The sequence below is a fragment of the Macaca nemestrina genome, chromosome 1, assembly GCF_043159975.1.
Source record: "Macaca nemestrina isolate mMacNem1 chromosome 1, mMacNem.hap1, whole genome shotgun sequence".
NCBI classification, from domain to species: domain Eukaryota; kingdom Metazoa; phylum Chordata; class Mammalia; order Primates; family Cercopithecidae; genus Macaca; species Macaca nemestrina.
Window position 1 is genome coordinate 138,047,392 of NC_092125.1, and position 21,831 is coordinate 138,069,222.

A 21,831-nucleotide genomic window follows, 5' to 3' on the forward strand; every position below is an offset into this window, starting at 1 on the left:
AATCGTTTGAACCCGGGAGGCGGAGGTTGCAGTGAGCCGAGATTACACCTTTGCACCACTCCAGCCTAGGCGACCAAGTGAGACTCTGTCTCAAAAGCAAAAAACAAAACAAAACAAAACAAAAATCTATAAAATATTCAAATAGTTTTTACTTATTTTTAATTTTCCAAATTTACTATATGTGAGATGAGTGAAATAACACGAAGAGCAAAATTACAGCTGTAGGAAGGATTAGGAGGCAATTGCTGAAGCCCGCTGTCAGCAAGAGGTCCGTGAAAATTGATTAAAGAGTACATCAATCTATTATTAAAATTTTCTTGTCAATAGGTTTCTTCTTTGCTCTTCCTTTCTCAGTTGATTTCTTAACCTGCTTTTCATACCTCATTTAGCGTGTTTAAATAAAAAAGAAGTCAATGTGAATGTCTTTTAAATTGACACTATCCTAAGGCACTGAAGTCCCATGAATTAGTTTCTGCACTCTGACATTTGGAAATAATCATCTCAGAGACTGCATAATGTCAGCTTGATATTTCTCGCACTGTGAAAATATCAGCTACATGTCAAATCTCTAAAGTCTACCTTAATGTAATAAGTTTCCTCGTATTCACAGGCTACTGAAAATTCAAAATATTTAAATGTAGGATGAATGTCTACAGTTAGAGCATTGTCTATCTCCATCTCTATCTCTCCCTTCTCATCCTTGTACACACAAAGGTGTATGATTTACTAGAACAATTATTTTTACAAGCAAATTTTCTAAATAGTTGGTTCCCCAAGACCATAAGGGGGAAAGGTTTAAAACCTTTTGCCTTCAGTTAAAACCAATAACCCAGAAGATAGTTCTTTTTATTTTGGGGGGAAACAGTTCTACTCACTTTCTCATGAGTAGTATGCAGACTTACTCAACTCTAAGTTTGAAATCTTAAGTCAAAACTCACATGAGCATAGAAATGAGAATGCACAATTTCAAGAATATTAGGAGAGTTAAGTGTTATGTCAAAAAACGGTGAGGATCCTAATACTGGAGTGGAGTGTGATAAGAAAAAATATCAAATCAAAACTCAGAAAGGTAAAAGTGCTTTCATGAACCACCAAAACAACCAAAAGAGGACTTAAATGCCAACTTCCTAAATAAATCTGAACTCTTAAGAAACTGTGCTACTGGTTCTGTCTAAAGAGTTTCTGCAATCGCATACTCATTTCACAAAATGTTCTTAGATACTCACTGATTGTTGGCCGGGCTCTGCAGGCTGAGTGTGGAGAGGAGGAGAGTTAAGAGATGAAAACAAGTCCATGTTTCCAGTGACTACAGCCTTTGGTCTAGACAAGTAAACACAATATGCAACAATTACAAGTTCTTTCACCAAGCTGAGGGTACAAGAATTATCACATTTCCTTAGCAGTGTGAAGTTCAATATTATGGTATAGGTTAAAGTAACAGAGTAGGAGTAGCATATACCTCCCACAATTTCCCAGAGGAGAAATAATTTGGAAATGCTCAGGAACACAGTAGCCCTCCAAAAGTACACAAAGTCTGGGATATTAACTGGTCATAGTTGTTTTGTTTTGTTACAGTATACAGATCATAAATTTATTTTTCATCATGATAAAAGAAAAGCAAATAAAATATATGAGAATTTGCTACTGGCTCTGTGATCGTACCATTGTGTGGAAAGATCTGCCTCCATCATGTCCAAGTAATCTGTACTCCCTCCAAAATATTGGCTGCACTCTGCCATGCTTGATTTCTATGCGTGAATGATATCAAGACAGTTCCAGCTTGCTTTATGGGAACCCATCCATATGGCCCAAATTTACCAATATAAAAGCTCAATGCCTTCTCAATGTTATAAAAACAAGTCACTGGTATCATTAGGGTTTTTGAGTTTTTCTAGTTAAAATAGTATCCAGTATTTAATTTTGGTGATACTATAAATGGATTCTTTTTATTCATTATATTTTCCCACTGTATTACTAGTGTAGCCAGTTTTTATTATCTAAAAGAGGGTTGAGGATTGTGTGACTTTTTAGATATCCTTTTCTCCAAACTCATAAAGGGACTATCCATGAGTAAACTCTGCCATTTTAGCAAAAGTGATTGCAAATGTAAAGATAGATGTATATCAAGGAACCACAGGTAAAACTCGGAAAATTAGAACTGGATTTCCCTTTTAAAAATTATAGTGGAAGGAGGGAAGAAGGTAGGAAGGGAAACAGAAAGAGAAAAAAAAGAGGTGGGAGGAATGGGAGGGGGGAAAAGGAGGAGAAATACAGAAAGAAAAGGATGATTTTTATGAGGCAAAAGAAGTCATGAGTTAGGAATTTGTCTTTATGTCAGGAAAAAGTAAAAAAGATTGACTTGCCTGCTTCTTAAATAAAGAAGTCTGAAACTTGATTCAATAACAATATGAGATCTGAAATTTGATTCAAAATAATACAGGAGGGGGGAAGAGGCTATAGTGTGAGTGGGGCAGAAGCTGATCATAGGTTAATGATTGGTGGGGTAGAGTGATGGGTACATGAAGATTCAGTATTTCATTCCCTCTACATTTGTGTATTTCATATTCTTTTTAATAAATGTTAATTTTTAAAATGTGTTCAGTAGATAATACATCAGGATATTTGAGTTTTGCATAATGCTTAACTAAGGGAAAAAGGACAAAAATAAATCAGGAAAATAGGAGGGAAGGAAAAGGAAAAACCAGAGCCAAATGGAGTGAATAGAGTTGGTGGATGATATTAAGAGACAGAAGATGACAGGTTCTAAAGTGATGTGTTTAACAGATGTATGATTTAAGATTAGTTCGGGTGTAAAAAGCACAGAGCCTAACAGTGCAGTGGCTTTAACAAGATACAATTGGTTTTCTCTTAAACGTTCAAGTCTGGAGGTAGGCAGAGCTTTGGTGCTCTCCAGTGTCAGGATACAAGTTCCATCTATTTTGTAGCTCTGCTCTGCACAGATTTGATTCCCATGGTCATGCTGTGGTCCACGGTGGCTTTTGGAGCTCCAGCCACCAGTCAGAAGAATGGGATTCAGTCCAATTTCATTGGCTAGAACTCAGTCCCCATGACTGCTGCCAGTTAAAAGGGAGCTTGAAAATGTTGGTTTTAATCTGAGAGGCCCTGTACTCATCAAGATGAGTTTGGGTCAGACGGATAGCTTGCAAATTTTTTTTCCATTCTGTAGGTTGTCTCTTCACTCTGTTGATTGCTTCCTTTGCTGTGCAGAAGCTTTTAGTTTGATGTAATCTCATTTGTCTATTGTTTTTGTTGCCTCTGCTTTTGAGGTCTCACCCAAAAACTCTTTGCCTAGACCAATGTCCTGATGCATTTCCCCTATGTTTTGTTCTAGTAGTTTCATAGTTTCTAGTCTTAAATTTAAGTCTTTAATCTATTTTGAATTGATTTTTGTATATGGTGAAAGATAGGTATCTAGTTTGTCTCCACTAGAATTTAAACTTCCATTAAACTTCCAGGGGCTTTATCATGCTTGTTCACCTCTGTATCTAGATTTTAGGAATCTAAAACAGTGCCTGGCAGATTAGGAATTCAATACATATTTATTGATACAAATAAACTCATCATAAAGTTCATAAATTCTTGATAAAATAACTTAGACTTATCAAGCACCTACCATATGCTAGTCATTTTATAAAATTTCAGGCATTTTTATGAGTGAATGAGACAGTCACTGCCCTCCAGACACTTGGAATCTAATCCCAGAGGAGCACCAGCATTTCCTGGGATGAAGTGATGAAGGTCCTGCCAAAGAAGTAAAAGACCATTGGAGAAGGCCTAGGATGCCTGGTTTGGCCATTGTGATAGAGTTTCCCCATCATAGGGTTAGGGGAGGAGGAAGAAAGCTTAAGGAAATGTGTCTGGAAAGATAGATCTCTGACTTTATTCTTCAACAAGCATTCATTGAGCACCTTACTATGTGCCAAGTATTGCACCAGGTCCCAGGGAAACTGGTTTGCAACAGGAATCTCTTAGAAGTTGTAGTGTAGTGGGAGGGACAGGTCTTAAAAGATCATACATGTGGTCATCTGCAGCCTGCAGAAATCATGGAAGTAGATGATTGCCGGTCTGAATCACAAGAATTTCACAATGACGGTGATGTACTTCCTGGCAATGAAACAAAGAAGCACTCTTTTGCTGGTGTTTCTAACACAATCTGGATCAAAACAATAACCCCTTTGTGGGAGTGTTGCTGCATTTCCCTGTTGTTTTTCACTTTTTAATATTATTTCCTTCTGTTTTTAGTTGGGGAAAGAAGTCAAAATAGAGAAAATCTCCCTTGTAGCACAATTGCCACCTGCTAATACCACATTGGCTTTTGTTTCTGTCTGTCTGTCTGCCTCTCTCTCTTTCTCTGTCTCTTTGCCTTAGTGATATAAAAGCTATCTAAGAATAAAAGGCTAGGCTATAATACTTTGTCATTTGTTGTTTTAGGTAAAATCTTTGTATATTTATGTGATTCTCATTGCCGTTCAAAACATTAATTAGCCAGAAATTTTTTCACCGATAGCTTCATTAGTTTCAAAATGAACATTATACTTCCAGATGAAACACAGCCAGAGCTTCTACTATTGGGATCATATTACCACATACTTTGTCATTACCTCTTTCCCCTTTTTCCTAATTCCTTACTTCTCCCCTTGGTGAACTCTTATTCATTCTTGAGATCTGAATCCCACTCCTCCTATACTTCCCCATCACTTATCATATGGAACTGTATTTGCTTATATGTCTATAATCCCAGTAGATTATGACTTTCATGAGATGAGGGTGCATTTCTATGTCATCTTTGGTAGTATTGTGTCCCTAATTGGTGGGTTCTTGGTCTGGCTGACTTCAAAAATGAAGCCGGAGGCCCTCATGGTGAGTGTTACAGTTCTTAAAGATGGTGTTTCTGGAGTTTGTTCCTTCAGACATTCAGCTGTGTCTGGAGCTTCTTCCTTCTGGTGAGTTCGTGGTCTCGCTGACAGGAGTGAAGCTGCAGACCTTTGCAGTGAGTGGTACAGCTCTTAAAAGGCAGCACAGCTGGAGTTGTTTGTTCTTCCCAGTGGGTTCGTGGTCTTAATGGCTTCAGGGGTGAAGCTGCACACCTTTGCGGTGAGTGTTACAGCTTTTAAAGGCAGCAAGATTTATTGAAAAGAGCTAAAGAACAAGGATTCCACAATGCGGAAGGGACCCCCAGCGGGTTGCCCCTGGTTAGCGCAGGCAGCCTGCTTTTATTCCTTTATCTGAGCCCACCCACATCCTGCTGATTGGTCCATTTTACAGAGAGCTGATTGGTCTATTTTACAGAGAGCCAATTGGTCCGTTTTGACAGAGTGCTGACTGGTGCGTTTACAGTCCTTGAGCTAGACACAGAGTGCTAGACGGAAAAGTTCTCCCAGTCCCCACTAGGTTAGCTGGACACAGAGTACCAAGTGGTGTATTTACAAACCCTGAGCTAGACACAGAGTGCTGATTGGTGTATTTACGATCCTCTGGCTAGATACAAAAGTTCTCCAAATTCCCATCTGGCTCAGGAGCCCAGTTGGCTTCACCTAATGGATCCTGCACAGGGGCTGCAGGCAGAGCTGCCCACCAGTCCTGAGCCGCGCCTGCGCTCCTCAGCCCTTGGGCTGTCCATGGGACTGGGCACCACGGAGCAGGAGGCTCAGGACCCCGGGAGCCCACTGCACGGGGGAGCTGAGATGTGGCTGGCTGCAGGTCCCAAGCCCTGCCCCCGTGGGGAGGCAGCTAAGGCCCAGCGAGAATTCGGGTGCAGCGCAGGCGGGCCAGCACTGCTGGGGGACCCGGCGCAACCTCCGCAGCTGCTGGCCCGGGTGCCAAGCCCCTCACTGCCCTGGGCCTGCGGCTCAGTGTACGGGGCCCGCGGAGCCTGCAATCACGCTTCCCGGACCTCGCGCTGGCCTGGACACACGCGACCCCGGTTCCTGCCCGCGCCTCTCCCTCCACACCTCCCCAGCAAGCAGAGGGAATCGGCTCCAGCCTCGGCCAGCCCAGAGAGGGGCTCTCACAGTGCAGTGGTGGGCTGAAGGTCTCCTCAAGCCCCGCCAGAGTGGATACTGAAGCCTAGGAGGCGCCTAGAGTGAGGGCTGCTAGCACCTTGTCACCTCTCAGTATCTCCAACTCTTAGCACAGGGCCTGGCATGTAAAAGACATTGAATATTTGTGGAATGAGTCAAGAATGAATGAATGCATGGTTATAGTGTGTAAGTAAATATGTTATGGTTCACTTTTCTTATTACCTCCACTCTGATGTCTACCAGATTTTGTTAGATCTTGAACATGTTGACACACATCAGTGTTAAGCAGGTAGATTAATATTGATGTCTTTACTTGATTCACATTGACAGTAGTGAAGAAAATACAAATGGGCAATTGAAACAATGGATTAATCCTAACGAAACCCCACAGTTTCATACAGGAGCCGAAAAGAGGAGTGCATGCCACCTTTACAGTAACTTTTCACATTTGACTAATAGTTGCTCACAGTTACTACTTCACTTGATTGTATTATGCGCAAATAAAAATGGCTTTTAAAGTAATTTAAGGCTACTATACAATATAAACTTTTGAAATTACTGGGTTGAGTCTGGAAGTCATGTGGTAGGTAAATCTATACAGTATTTATGTTCCAAACTGAAATGAGATACCCCATGGTACCTGATCCAGGCTAGCTAGAAATCTATCGTATTTCCACCTGAATAAGTGAGTAGGGTATAATGTTTTGTTACTATACAAGTTACTATTAATCACTTTTAAAATAACTAAGTCACTCATAGATAGGCAAGTGATGTGTAACAATATAACCATAGTAATTAAAATTAAGAAGAGGCATTTAGATATCTAACTCTATAGGTCATGATCTCTTAAGAAGCTTCTTTTTCTTTTGTATTTTTTTTAATTTTTCTGATGCTTCTCCTTTTATTTTTCTGATGCTTCAATATGTTGTTGACCATGGCTTAAATTAACAGATCAGATTATGTTGAAGGGGGTAGGGGATTCACTGGAGAGGGATCCAAGGGAAATTTTTATTGTTGATTAAAATGCTCTATTTCTTAATTGAGGTAGTAGTTACATGAGTTTAAGCCATTTAACTGTACCTTTAAGAGCTGTGCATTTTATTTTATGTACATCTCGATTTTTTAAAGTATTGGGGGAAAATAGGTAAGCAAGTTCATATTTTCACAAGATTCCCGTTTTTTTCTGAATTTGAGCTGAGTATGCTCTCAGCTTAAAAACTAAAGGGAATTTATTCTTTTAAAAAATATGTAAGCTTTGCTACTGCTTGATTTTTATGTTATAACAACAAATCTTGGCAAGAAAAAAATACAGGTTTCAAGTGTCTTCAATTGGCACCAATCTGTCTCTGTGAATGAAATGATAGTAGAATTGAAGAAAACCAAATCTTCACTTAGGGAAAATTGTTTTTAGCCTAAAAGTTCAGCCTACCATTGTCTGTTAATATTAACCAAAAGAAAAAAAAATGATCGATTCAAGTACACCTTATTTTACACAGACTGTTATTAAAAAAAAAATTTTTTTTTGAGACCAAGTCTCGCTGTCACCAAGTGGTATGATCTGAGCTCACTGCAATCTCCACCTCCTGGGTTCAAGCGATTCTCTTGCCTCAGCCTCCTGAGTAGCTGGGACTACAGGCATGAGCCACCACACCTGGCTAATTTTTTGTATTTTTAGTAGAGACAGGGTTTCACAAAGTTGGCCAGGTTGGTCTTGAACTCCTGACCTCAAATGATCTGCCCACATCAGTCTTCCAAAGTGCTGGGATTACAGACATGAGCCACTGCAGCCAGCCGTTATTCAAATAATTTTTAATGCATTAAATGAACTCACTATTTCAAATAATTTTATAATGATATTTATTTTTGGCTAAGTCAGGTACCTGTAGTGATATGGGCAGTCTAGTATTCTTTATATATCACTTTTTATTTTATTATTATTATTTGTAGAAACAGGGTCTTGCTATGTTGTCCAGGCTGGTCTAAAACTCCTGACCTCAAATGATCCTTCTGCCTCAGCATCCCAAATTGCTGGGATTACAGGTGTGAGCCACCATGCCCAGACTGTATATCACTTTTTAGATGCATTGTATATATATATATATATAAAATCTCTGAAATCAAGAAACTCCATACCATCAATGGCATCTTGCCTTGGCATTAGCCAGGCAGCAGACAAGAGGGCTTGCACATGCATTATTTTGTCATTTCCTTGATGACTTGATTTCTGAGATCATGAAATCTTACAGAATGACAAAATGACTATTAACATCTTGGAAAGAAGTCCTGGAGGTATTAGTGGAGTTTTGGGGGGAATTGTTTGTTTGTTTGTTTGTTTCTTAAGTAATGCAGTTTCACCAATGCTGTCAAAGAAACAAAGGATAATACATATGGAAGAATACAGACACAAATGCCTCTGAGTTGAAATGTGGTTCACAGACATGGAATGTTAACAAGTTTTGGGAATACTGTAGCCAAGTTTTGACTCATATCTTCATTTCTATGTATGAATAATACTGATATTTGATCATATACATCTAACTAAATCTAAAAGAGCTTTTTCAAGAAGTATAAAATAAAAATTTCAAGCAATAAATAAGCCAGAGTATAATTGGCAGCTATTTTCTTTTGTAGAGCTACATAAAATAGTGGCCCATCTCACAATTGGTGGCACCTTAGATTCTATGAAAACTGATCTTTATCAGTTGGCTTTGTGTCTGTTGGCTTTTCAGCCAGGGTTATGGTGGAAGAGTAGGGACGAAAGACCTGGAATCAAATAATATCTTTAAATGTATAACAATAACCGTACCATTTATTGAGTAGCTACTATAGGCCAACAGTTATGCTAAGTGCATTATGTACATTGTTGCATGTTATTCTTCCCCAAAACCCCAAAAGGCAGTTATTATTGAACTTTTATTCCTTCAGAGACATTAAATAATATGTCCAAGGTAAAATTGCAAAGCAGAATTTGAACCTAGTTTTGAGTAACCCCCCCTCAAAAAAAAGCTCTTACTTTCTGTTCAGCAACTTCCCTCACCCCACCCCCAACATCCCTAGGAGTTCAAAGTGAAAGCTTAAAGAAGGTGCTGAGAGCTAGAAAGAGATAGAGAGAATGAGAATCCCAGCAACATTCAGTCACTGCTCAGGTTGTTCTCAAAGCCAGCTTTACCTTTGATTTGGTGGTGCAGCTCTTTCTTCAATTATGTAAGATACCTTAGAATCCTAATATCAAAGCATCCTCTTTTTTTACCTTAGCTAGTTCTATTTGGGATTTTATTCCTTGTAACCAAAAGCATACCATTGTAATGTATACCATTTATACATTTTACTAGTAATAATAAAACATTACTTTTCACACACCTCTAACAGCCAGATTTGAGCCTTGCTGTCTCACTTCTTTAAAAGTGCAATGAATGAAGCTGGCTGTTTCAGTTACAAGTCTGTGGCTTTGGAAGCATCTGATTCTCTGTAGGATTAAACTATGCCCTAATCAGCACTGGGTAAGAAGCAGTAAAATAAGCACAAAGAACTTAGACCATGAGTCAGCTCAGTTTTCCTGAGCAGCTCTGTTTTAGTGCAAGTTGCTTAACTTTGATGAAAGTTTCCTCCACTGTAAAAAGATGCAAATTACACGATGATTTCTGAGAACCTTTCTGGTTTTTAAAATTCTTTCCTCTCGCACAGATTAAAGTCATCCAGACATTGCATGTGAGTTACATGTGAGTATATCCAGTGGATTTCATGGCCCATTTCACTCCCAGTTTCTTTGATCATATGTATTGTCATCTTAATAGAATTCAAATTCAGTATTGTCAAGTGATATGCTTAACAAAATTAAATGAAGACAATGCCATTGTGCTCAGTAGTGAGAATTTCTAAGAACTATGAAATACCTATGGATGAAATAAAAGAATAAACTGATGTTATAAACCTTATCTCCAACTACCTCATGATAGTTTTTATACTATAAGACTTGTGACTGGGGGAAAGGAAAAATCGCTAAGTTCTGAAATGGTACAGAGAGTTTCCATTCTCCCTGCAGTTGAAGTCAGATCTTCAAAGCTAGATAATGAGAAGGAAATGGAAATGTTCTTGTTTTTCCTCATGGACTATTGATTTTATTTATTTTTTTCTTTTTTGAGACAGAGTCTTGTTCTGTTGCCCAGGCTGGAGTGCAGTGGCACAATCTAGGCATACTGCAACCTTCAACTTATGGGTTCAAGCAAGTCTCATCTCTCAGCCACCTGAGTAGCTGGGATTACAGGAGTACACCACCATGCCCAACTAATTTTTGTGTTTTTTGTAGCGACAACTTTTGCCATGTTGGCCAGGCTGGTCTTGAATCCCTGGCCTCAAGTGATCCACCTGCCTTGACCTCCCAAAGTGCTGGGATAACAGGTGTGAGCCACAGCACCCAGCTTGATTTTAACTTTTATTACCAAAATTGAATGTGGGATTGCTTTTGTCACCAAAATCATGACCTTTTAAAAGCCCACCTTAATAAGTAACTTGCAATTATAAAAAAGTTTGCGTACTCAATCTTAGCCAATTGATACAGTTTTACAAATCAAAAACTAAACTCCTTAGCCAAAATGTTGACTTGGAAAAACAAAGCATAGGATGCAATTTGGAAATTATTATATTATCGTTTCTCTCAAAAGCACAAATCATTTTTTTTCCAACAAAAGTAGAATTGATTCAATAAAGAGCATTAAAGTTATAATGTATTTGAGGGGATGCAACTCAATATATTTTTATATTTAATGGTGTCATATGATTCACTGAAAGAACCATTTCCAAAGTCAGTAATATTTATGGCTTGGAATTTTTGATAGCTTTGTATTGATTCCTAACCTACTGATACTTAAGCAATTATTCAGGGGTATGATTTCCGTCATGTGTTCATTACTTTGGGTAACATTTTAAGAAAGGGAAAGCAAGGAAAGGAACAAAACTATATTTACTAAATACTAATTATGTCCACTGTTTTCTTCCGCAGAATGAATACAGGAATGTCTGTCTGCCTGTCTGTGCATACTCTGTGAAGCAATACACCAGCATTACATGCTGACCCAAGGATAGCCAGTACGCCTTCTGCAAGAGGAAAGTTTGTGTTTCAAAATCCATCAAGGTAAATCTTTGGCTGCCCACACTCATATCCCCAGACATCAGAGAATCTTAGTCATCCACATGTAGTGAGGCCCAGCTACGGTGCTAGTTCCAACAGTACATAAATGGCTGTGACTGCCAGGAGGAAGCTGACTCAGTATGGCTCCCCAGTCGCTAGCAGTGGTGATATTCACAATATTTAACAGTGAATGCAGCTTGAGGCCTGGCCAATCTAACAAACACTAGGTATAAACATCTCTGCTGGCTGGTGCAGTGCACCCTGGCTGAGTGTCAGCCCCAGCAATTGAGTGTCAGCTTGAGCAACCAGTGCAACTTTAGAGTTAACAAATACACTTAAAAGTATATTATCTCATTTAGTCCCCCAAAATTATGTTATGTAGGTATTATTACTTTTCTCAATTTATGGGTGAGAAAATTGAGGCTTACAGAGGTCAAGTAATTTTCCCTAGGTCACACAACTAGTAAGTGGTAGAATTTAGATGAACTATGGCTGACCAGCACAACCAGTTTGCTTTCTTCTGCGGTTTCTCTTCTATTCCCAATGCTAATTATAGAGAGCAGAAACTCTCTAATTTTTTACACTATACTACCTATTCAGAAGTCAGAAAATGAAAAGTGACAATTAGGCCAGGTGCAGTGGCTCATGCCTATAATTCCAGCATTTTGGGAGGCTGATGCAGGAGGATCACTTGAGCCCAGGTGTTCAAGACCAGCCTGAGCAACATAGCAAGATCCTGTCTCTACAAAAAAAAAAAATTAAAAATACACATACACCTGTGGTCCCAGCTATTCAAGAGGCTGAGGTGCAAGAATGACTTGAGCCCAGAAGGTCAAGATTACAGTGAACTGTAATCATACCACTGCACTCCAGCTTGGCTGACACAGCAAGACCCTGTTTCAAAAAATAAATATTAAAAAAAAGATCCTGATCCAGTACTTCAGCTTTGTGTTATTCAAATCACTCAGTTACAAGTCGTTTCCACTATATGACTTTTTACTTGGCCTGTGGAAATGTTAATGACTGTGCAAAGAAACATGTGAATAAGACACGTTCAATATTATTTTCGTGAGGCTCTTCTTCACTGCTCTCAACTTCTGCTACCATCAGCATGTTAATCTGTATTGAAAAAAAATGAACCAAATAGCTAGCTTCCTGGATAAAATTTATCCTACGAGTTTAATCTTAGTAGGCAAGGCATGAAGTCATTCAGTCTTTTTTTTTTTTTTTTTTTTTTTGAGATGGAGTCTCGCTCTGTCACCCAGGCTGCAGTGCAGTGGTGTGATCTTGGCTCACTGCAACCTCCACCTCCTGGGCTCAAGCAATTCTCCTGCCTCAGCCTCCTGAGTAGCTGGGACTACAGGTGCATGCCACCATGCCCAGGTAACATTTTGTATTGTTAGTAGAGACGGAGTTTCACTGTGTTAGCCAGGATGGTCTCGATCTCCTGACCTCATGATCCACCCGCCTCGACCTCTCAAAGTTACAGGTGTGAGCCACCGCACCCGGCTGTCATTCAGTCTTTTTAAGGATTAAAAATCCATTTATCTTGGGAAGACGAGACAAAACTCTGATGCATAAAAATTCCAAATAATTTATGTAGAACCTCACCCTCAAGGAGGAAGAATACAATTGCCCAGTCCTTGAGTACAGACTTCACATAGTGACTTCCATCCATAAGGACAGTACGAAAAGAGAGTGGGGAAGGAAGAGTAACTTAACAGTGGAGAAACCTGACAAACACTATATTGGCCATGTGATCAAGGTCAACATCGACAGCGATAAGTAATGTTGGCAGTATGTACCCTTGATGTGAGGGGATTAAAGTGATACTTTACTTCTGTGGTCTTCCTCACCCAAACCCACAACCCCAGTTTAATAGTGAGAAAAGCGTCAGACAAATTCCAGTTGAGGTACATTCTACAAAGTACCTGACCAGTACTCCTCCAAGCTATCAAGGTCATCAAAAACAAGAAAAATCAGAGAAACTGTCACAGTCAAGATGAGACCATGAAAAAATAAACTTTGGCACATGAAAATTTTAGAGTTAATTTGAGCAGTGAGCAATTCATGAATCAGGCAGCACCAAACCACATGTGGTTTGGGCTCCATAGAGGGGGTATGAGGAGAACACTTTTATGAAGTGTTCATAGAAGCAATACAAAGAAAATGTTTGACTGGTTAAAGTGAGACAGTATCCTTCAAGTCTCTAGTTGGCAGTTTCTGATGAGTAAAGTTACTCTGAGATGGGTTTCAAGGTTTGCTTACACAGAAACCCAGAACACAGATCTCTCTCAGCCTAATGGCTTCCCAGTTACTTTTGTTTTTTTTTTAAACATAACTAAATGTTATGTATCCTGGATGGGATCCTGTAATAAGGAAGGGATATTAGGTAAAAACTAAGAAAACCTGAATACAGTATATATTTTAGTTAATAATAATGTATGAATATTGATTTATTAATTATAACAAATGTATCATATTGATGTTAAGATAATAGGAAGAGAAGTTGGGTGCAAGGTGTATTAGAATTGTCTGTACTGACTGCAACTTTTCTGTAAATCTAAAATTGTTTTGAGATATGACGTTTATTTTTAAAATAATTCACTTAGCATTTTGGCATTTCAATAGTTGATCGTGATATACCAGTCCCTTGGTTAACTCAAAATTCCTAAAGAGACCGATAATAAAAGTGAGGTTGGAAATCCTCAAAGCCACACTTTCTTCTGAGGAAGCCTACCTCCAACATTGTCACTCCCCACCCTCCACCCTCCCCCAAGCCCCCAACCCCCCCACCCCAAACACACACAGCATCCCCTCACAGTATCCTTTCATGGCCAAGGTTCCTGCAAGACAAGTACAGCTGTCCCTCCCTATTCCTGGATGACTGGTTCCAGGACCTTCCTGTGATACCAAACTCCAAGGGTGCTCAAATTCCTGATATAAAATGGCATAGTATTTGCATACAACCCATGTACATCCTCCAATATACTTTAAATCTTCTCTAGATTACTTATAATGCCTAATACAATGTAAATGCTCTGTAAATAGTTGTTATACTGGATTGATTAGGGTATAGTGAAAGAAAAAAAAGCTGTACATGTTCAGCATAGGCACAATTTTTAAAATATTTTCCATCTGAGGTTGGTTGAATACGTGGATGCATAGTACATGGATACTGAGGGCCAACTGCAGTCTCTACTTCACCTCTCACTCACTCTTCAAACCACTGCAGTCATGTGTCTACCCAGCAATGACTCAAAGTCCAAATCCAGTGGATTCTCCTCAGTCTTCATCTTACTTAACCTGAGGAAGATTGAAAGTACTGATCACTCACTACTTTGAAACTTCCAGTTTCCTCACCACAGTCTCCTTGGTTCTTCTTTTATCACTCCTTCTCGTTTACTAATATAGCAAGATACTCACCTTTCACCATTTTTTATTTTTGCCTTTTAAAAGGTGACAGAACTTGAGCTTCTTGTTCAGAAGGGTTATATGAATAAAATTCTAAGTTATGCAAATGTAAGGTGAGTGGCAGCTAGCATAAGAGGATGTTCCCCATGGAATGCCTTCTTCCTCACTGCCAGAGTAATAGATCCAACTTGTTCAATAACAAGTATGTTCCTGGTGGTCTTTGGTTAGAGAGCATTGGCAATTTTTGTCCTATATATAAGTAAAATACTAAACACATTTATATTATTGCTTATGTGATTAAGTGACTTTAAGTAATGTAAAGAATGGGAGGAAGTCACACACATACCTGATAGTTGATCTGTACATTGGCACACAGCCAGTACTTACCAAGTAATTAAACATTGCTTTATGTTGTCTATTATCCTGTCTAATCATTTCAGCATGTTTTTTGATATTACTTACATTATTAGCTATTAAACAGTTACACTAAACAAGAGATTTCTCCAGACAGAAGGAAGATTTTGCCTTACTTGTTTTAAAAGAGAGTTCAAATAGGGGTCTGATTAGATGTAGCTCAGGTGCTGCTCTCTTGCACACATTTGGGAAGCCCGAGCTTATGGATGGCAATTATAGTGTGTATTGCAGGATGGATACAGCACTTCAGACAGTGAGAAGATCAAGATACTGAGCTATTCTATGGAAGCAAGAGCCCACCATTCCTTTCAGAGGGGTTTGCTCTGGTTACATTAACTCTTCCTTTATCTTCTTCTACAACAGTCTACAAACAGATACAGACAGCTTCTCTGTGAAGGAAGTTTTCTGTCAAAATTAGAGAAGGACCAAATTTTACCTCTGGGTTCTTTCAATAAACTGGGAAAGTCTGAATTTTTATAGGCTATCAAGACGGGGTTGTGTTTCTATCCAATTCTGTCTAGATCTTAAAAAAAGGGAGAAACTCCAGGTTGGCATCTGGGTTGTACATGTTATCTGAAAAATCAACGGAAACTTTTTGAATTCAAGTGGAGAGTAGAAGTGGCTGCAAGTAGACTATGAACTCTTTGAGGAGGAACTCTTCTGATATGGTTTGGCTGTGTGTCCCCAACCAAATCTCATGTGGAATTGTAATCCCCGTGTGTCAGGGGAGGCACCTGGTGGGAGGTAATTGGATTACGGGGGCAGACTTCCCCCATGGTGTTCTCATGACAGTGAGTTCTCACAAGATCTGATGGTTTAAAAGTGTGTGGCAGGAGGACTCTTCCAAGATGGCCAAATAGGAATAGCTTTGGTCTGCAGCTCCCAGTGAGACTGACAGAGAAGATGGGTGATTTCTACATTTCCAACTAAGGCACCTGGTTCATCTCATTAAGACTGGTTGGACAGTGGGTGCAGCCCACAGAGTGTGAGCCGAAGCAGGGCAGGGCATTGCCTCACCTGGGAAGCACAAGAGGTCAGGGGATTTCCCTTTCCTAGCCAAGGGAAGCTGTGAGAGAGACTGTACCGGGAGGAACAGTACACTTCTGCCCAAATACAGCACTTTTCCCACAGTCTTCACAACTAGCAGACCAGGAGATTCCCTCTGAGCCTGGCATAGCGGGCCCCATGCCCACGGAACCCAGCAAGCTAAGATCCATTGACTTGAAATTCTCGCTGCTAGTGCAGCAGTCTGAGATCGACCTGGGATGCTGCAGTTTGGTGGGGGGAGGGGCATCTGCCATTGCTGAGGCATGAGTAGGCAGTTTTATGCTTACAGTGTAAACAAAACTGCCAGGAAGCTCAAACTGGGTGGAGCCCACTGCAGTTCAGGAAGGCGGACTGCCTCTCTAGGTTCCACCTCTGTGGGCAGGGCATATCTGAAAAAAAGGCAGCAGCCCCAGTCAGGGACTTAGAGATAAAACCTTCATCCCCCTAGGACAGAGCACCTGGGGGAAAGGGCAGTGGTAGGCACAGTTTCTCCAGACTTAAACATCCCTGACTGACCACTCTGAAGAGAGCAGTGGTTCTCCCAGCATGGCATTCAAGTTCTGATAATGGACAGACTGCCTCCTCAAGTGGGTACCTGACCCCTGCATAGCCTTACTGGGAGATACCTCCCAGTAGGGGCCAATGGACACCTCATACAAGAGAGCTCTGACTAGCATCTGGCGGGTGCCCCCCGGGACAAAGTTTCCAGAGGAAGTATCAGGCAGCAATATTTGCTGTTCTATAGCCTCTGCTGGTGATACCCAGGCAAAGAGCGTCTGGAGTGGACCTCCAGCAAACTCCAACACACCTGCAGCTGAGGGGCCTGACTGTTAGAAGGAAAACTAACAAACAGAAGAAGCATCAACATCAACAAAAAGGACATCCACACGAAAACCCCATCCGTAGGTCACCAACATCAAAGACCAAAGGTAGATAAAACCACAAAGATGGGGAGAAACCAGAGCAGAAAGGCTGAAAATTCCAAAAACCAGAACGCCTCTTCTCCTCCAAAGGATCACAACTCCTCGCCAGCAAGGGAACAAAACTGGACAGAGAATGAGTTTGATGAGTTGACAGAAGGAGGCTTCAGAAGGTGGGTAATAAGAAACTTCTCCGAGCTAAAGGAACATGTTCTAAGCCAACACAAGGAAGCTAAAAACCTTAAAAAAAGATTAGAGGAATGGCGAACTAGAATAACCAGTGTAGAGAAGAACATAAATGACCTGATGGAGCTGAAAAACACAGCACAAGAATTTCGTGAAGCATATACAAGCTTCAATAGCCTATTCGATCAAGCAGAAGAAAGGATATCAATGATTGAAGTTCAAATTAATGAAATAAAGCAAGAAGACAAGATTAGAGAAAAAAGAGTGAAAAGAAACGAACAAAGTCTCCATGAAATATGGGACTATGTGAAAAGACCAAATCTACATTTGACTGGTGTACCTGAAAGTGACAGGGAGAATGAAACCAAGCTGGAAAACACTCTTCAGGGTAATATCCAGGAGAACTTCCCCAACCTAGCAAGCCAGGCCAACATTCAACTTCAGGAAATACAGAGAACATCACAAAGATATTCCTTGAGAAGAGCAATCCCAAGACACATAATCATCAGATTCACCGAGGTTGAAATGAAGGAAAAAATGTTAAGGGCAGCCAGAGAGAAAGGTCGGGTTACCCACAAAGGGAAGCCCATCAGACTAACAGCAGATTTCTCAGCAGAAACCCAGAAGCCAGAAGACAGTGGGGGCCAATATTCAACATTCTTAAAGAAAAGAATCTTCAACCCAGAATTTCATATCCAGCCAAACTAAGCTTCATAAGTGAAGGAGAAATAAAATCCTTTACAGACAAGCAAATGATGACAGATTTTATCACCACCAGGCCTGCCTTACAGGAGCTCCTGAAGGAAGCACTAAACATGGAAAGGAACAACCAGTAACAGCCACTGCAAAAATGTGCCAAATTGTAAAGACCATCGATGCTAGGAAGAAACTGCATCAATTAACAGGCAAAATAACTAGCTAGCATCATAATGACAGGATCAAATTCACACATAACAATATTAACCTTAAATGTAAATAGGCTAAATGCCCCAATTAAAAGACACAGACTAGCAAGTTGGATAAAGAGTCAAGTCCCATCAGTGTGCTGTATTCACCAGACCCACCTCACATGCAAAGACACACATACACTCAAAATAAAGGGATGGAGGAAGATCTACCAAGCAAATGGAAAGCAAAAAAAAGCAGAAGTTGCAATCCTAGTCTCTGATAAAACGGACTTTAAACCAGCAAAGATCAAAAAAGACAAAGAAGGCCATTACATAATGGTAAAGGGATCAATTCAACAAGAAGAGCTAACTATTCTAAATGTATATGCACCCAATACAGGAGCACCTAGATTCATAAAGCAAGTTCTTAGAGACCTACAAGGGACTTAGACTCCCACACAATAATGGGAGACTTTAAAACCCCACTGTCAAAGACAGATCAACAAGACAGAAAATTGACAAGGATATACAGGACTTGAACTCAGCTCTAGACCAAGCAGACCTAATAGACATCTACAGAACTCTCCAGCCCAAATGAAAAGAAAATACATTATTCTCAACACCACATTGTACTTCTTCTAAAATTGAGCACATAATTGGAAGTAAAACACTCCTCAGCAAATGTAAAAGAACAGAAATCGTAACAAACTATCTCTCAGACAACAGTGCAATCAAATTAGAACTCAGGATTAAGAAACTCACTCAAAACCACTCAACTATGTGGAAACTGAACAACCTGCTCCTGAATGACTACTGGGTACATAACAAAATGAAGGAAGAAATAAATATGTTATTTAAAACCAATGATAACTAAGACACAACATACCAGAATCTCTGGGACACATTTAAAGCAGTGTGTAAAGGGAAATTTATAGCACTTGATGCCCTCAAGAGAAAGCAGAAAAGATCTAAAATCAATACCCTAATATCACAATTAAAAGAACTAGAGAAGCAAGAATAAACACATTCAAAAGCTAGCAGAAGACAAGAAATAACTAAGATGAGAGCAGAACTGTAGGACCTAGATACACACAAAAAAAACCCTTTAAAAAAATCAATGAATCAAGGAGATGGTTTTTTTGAAAAGATCAACAAAATAGATAGACTGCTAGCAAGACTAATAAAGAAGAAAAGAGAGAAGAATCAAATAGGCAGAATAAAAAATGATAAAGGGGATATCACCACCAATCCCACAGAAATACAAACTACCATCAGAGAATACTATAAACACCTCTACGCACATAAATTAGAAAATCTAGAAGAAATGGACAAATTCCTGGACACATACACCCTCCCAAGACTAAACCAGGAAGAAGTCAAATCTCTGAATAAACCAGTAACAGGTTCTGAAATTAAGGCAATAATTAATAGCCTACTAACAAAAAAAAGTCCAGGACCAGATGGATTCGCGGCCGAATTCTACCTGAGGTACAAAGAGGAGTTTGTACCATTCCTTCTGAAGCTATTCCATTCAATAGAAAAAGAAGGAATCCTCTAACTCATTTTATGAGGCCAGCATTATCCTGATACCAAAGCCTGGCAGAGACACAACAAAAAAAGAGAATTATAGGCCAACATCCCCGATGAACATTGATGGGAAAATCCTCAATAAAATGCTGGCAAACTGAATCCAGCAGCACATCAAAAAGCTTATCCACCACGATTAAGTCGGCTTCATCCCTGGGATGCAAGGCTGGTTCAACGTATGCAAATCAATAAACGTAATCCATCACATTAACAGAACCAATGACAAAACCACATGATTATCTCAATAGATGTGGAAAACACCTTTGACAAAATTCAACAGTCCTTCATGCTAAAAACTCTGAATAAACTAGGTATTGATGGACTGCATCTCAAAATAATAAGAACTATTTATGACAAACCCACAGCCAATGTCATACTGAATGGGCAAAAACTGGAAACATTCCCTGTGAAAACTGGCACAAGACAAGGATGCCCTCTCTCACCACTCTATTCAACATAGTGTTGGAAGTTCTGGTCAGGGCAATCAGGCAAGAGAAAGAAATAAAGGGTATTCAAATAGAAAAAGAGGAAGTAAAACTGTCCCTGTTTGCAGATGACATGATTGTATATTTAGAAAACCCCATCATCTCAGCCCCAAATCTCCTTAAACTGATAAGCAACTTTAGCAGAGTCTCAGTATACAAAATCAATGTGCAAAAATCACAAGCATTCCTACACACCAATAACAGACAGAAAGCCAAATAATGAATGAACTCCCATTCATAATAGCTTCAAAGAGAATAAAATACCTAGGAATCCAACTTACAAGGGATGTGAAGAACTCTTCAAGGAGAACTACAAACCACTGCTCAACGAAAGAAAAGAGGACACAAACAAATGGAAGAACATTCCATGCTCATAGATAGGAAGAATCAATATCATGAAAATGCTATACTACTCAAAGTAATTTATAGATTCAATGCCATCCCCATCAAGCTATCAATGACTTTCTTCACAGAATTGGAAAAAACTACTTTAAATTTCATATGGAACCAAAAAAAAGCCCACATAGCCAAGACAATCCTAAGCCAAAAGAACAAAGCTGGAGGCATCAAGCTACCTGACTTCAAACTATAATACAAGGCTACAGTAACCAAAACAGCATGGTACTGGTACCAAAACAGAGATATAGACCAATGGAACAAAACAGAGGCCTCAGAAATAACACCACACATCTACAACCATCTGATCTTTGACAAACCTGACAAAAACAAGAAATGGGGAAATGATTCCCTATTTAATAAATGGTACTGGGAAAACTGGCTAGCCATATGTAGAAAGCTGAAACTAGATCCCTTCCTTACACCTTATACAAAAATTAACTCAAGATGGATTAAAGATTTAAATGTAAGACCTAAAATCATAAAAACCCTAGAAGAAAACCTAGGCAGTACCATTCAGGACATAGGCATGGGCAAAGAGTTCATGGCTAAAACACTAAAAGCAATGGCAACAAAAGCCAAAATAGACAAATGGAATCTAATTAAACTAAAGTTTGCACAGCAAAAGAAACTATCAGCAGAGTTAACAGGCAACTTACAGAATGGGAGAAAATTTTTGCAATCTGTCCATCTGACAAAGGGTTAATATCCAGAATCTACAGAGAATGTAATCAAATTTACAAGAATAAAACAACGCCATCAAAAAGTGAGCAAAGGACATGAACAGACACTTCTCAAAAGGAGACATTTATGCAGCCAACAGACTCATGAAAAAATGCTCATCATCACTTGTCATTAGCAAAATGCAAATCAAAACCACAATGAGATACCATCTCACGCCAGTTAGAATGGTGATCATTAAAAAGTCAGGAAACAACAGGTGCTGGAGAGGATGTGGAGAAATAGGAACACTTTTACACGTTGCAGGGAGTGTAAATTAGTTCAACCATTGTGGAAGACATTGTGGTCATTCCTCAAGGATCTAGAACTAGAAATGCCATTTGACCCAGCAATCCCATTACTGGGTATATACCCAAAGGATTATAAATCATGCTGCTATAAAGACACATGCACACGTATGTTTATTGTAGCACTATTCACAATAGCAAAGACTTGGAACCACCCCAAATGTCCATCAGTAATAGACTGGATAAAGAAAATGTGGCACATATACACCATGGAATACTATGCAGCCTAAAAAAAAGGATGAGTTCATGTCCTTTGCAGGGACATGAAGCTGGAAACCATCATTCTCAGCAAATTATC

General features: G+C 39.5%; 1 long non-coding RNA gene across 1 annotated transcript in view; it reads left to right on the forward strand.

The window, feature by feature from the left end:
* Positions 1–21,831, forward strand: part of LOC105485427 (uncharacterized) — a 143,811-nt gene that overhangs the window by 1,796 nt on the left and 120,184 nt on the right. The window contains exon 2 of the long non-coding RNA XR_011611281.1: positions 11,041–11,172. This is a non-coding gene — a long non-coding RNA (uncharacterized lncRNA). The remainder of the gene's footprint in view (positions 1–11,040; positions 11,173–21,831) is intronic.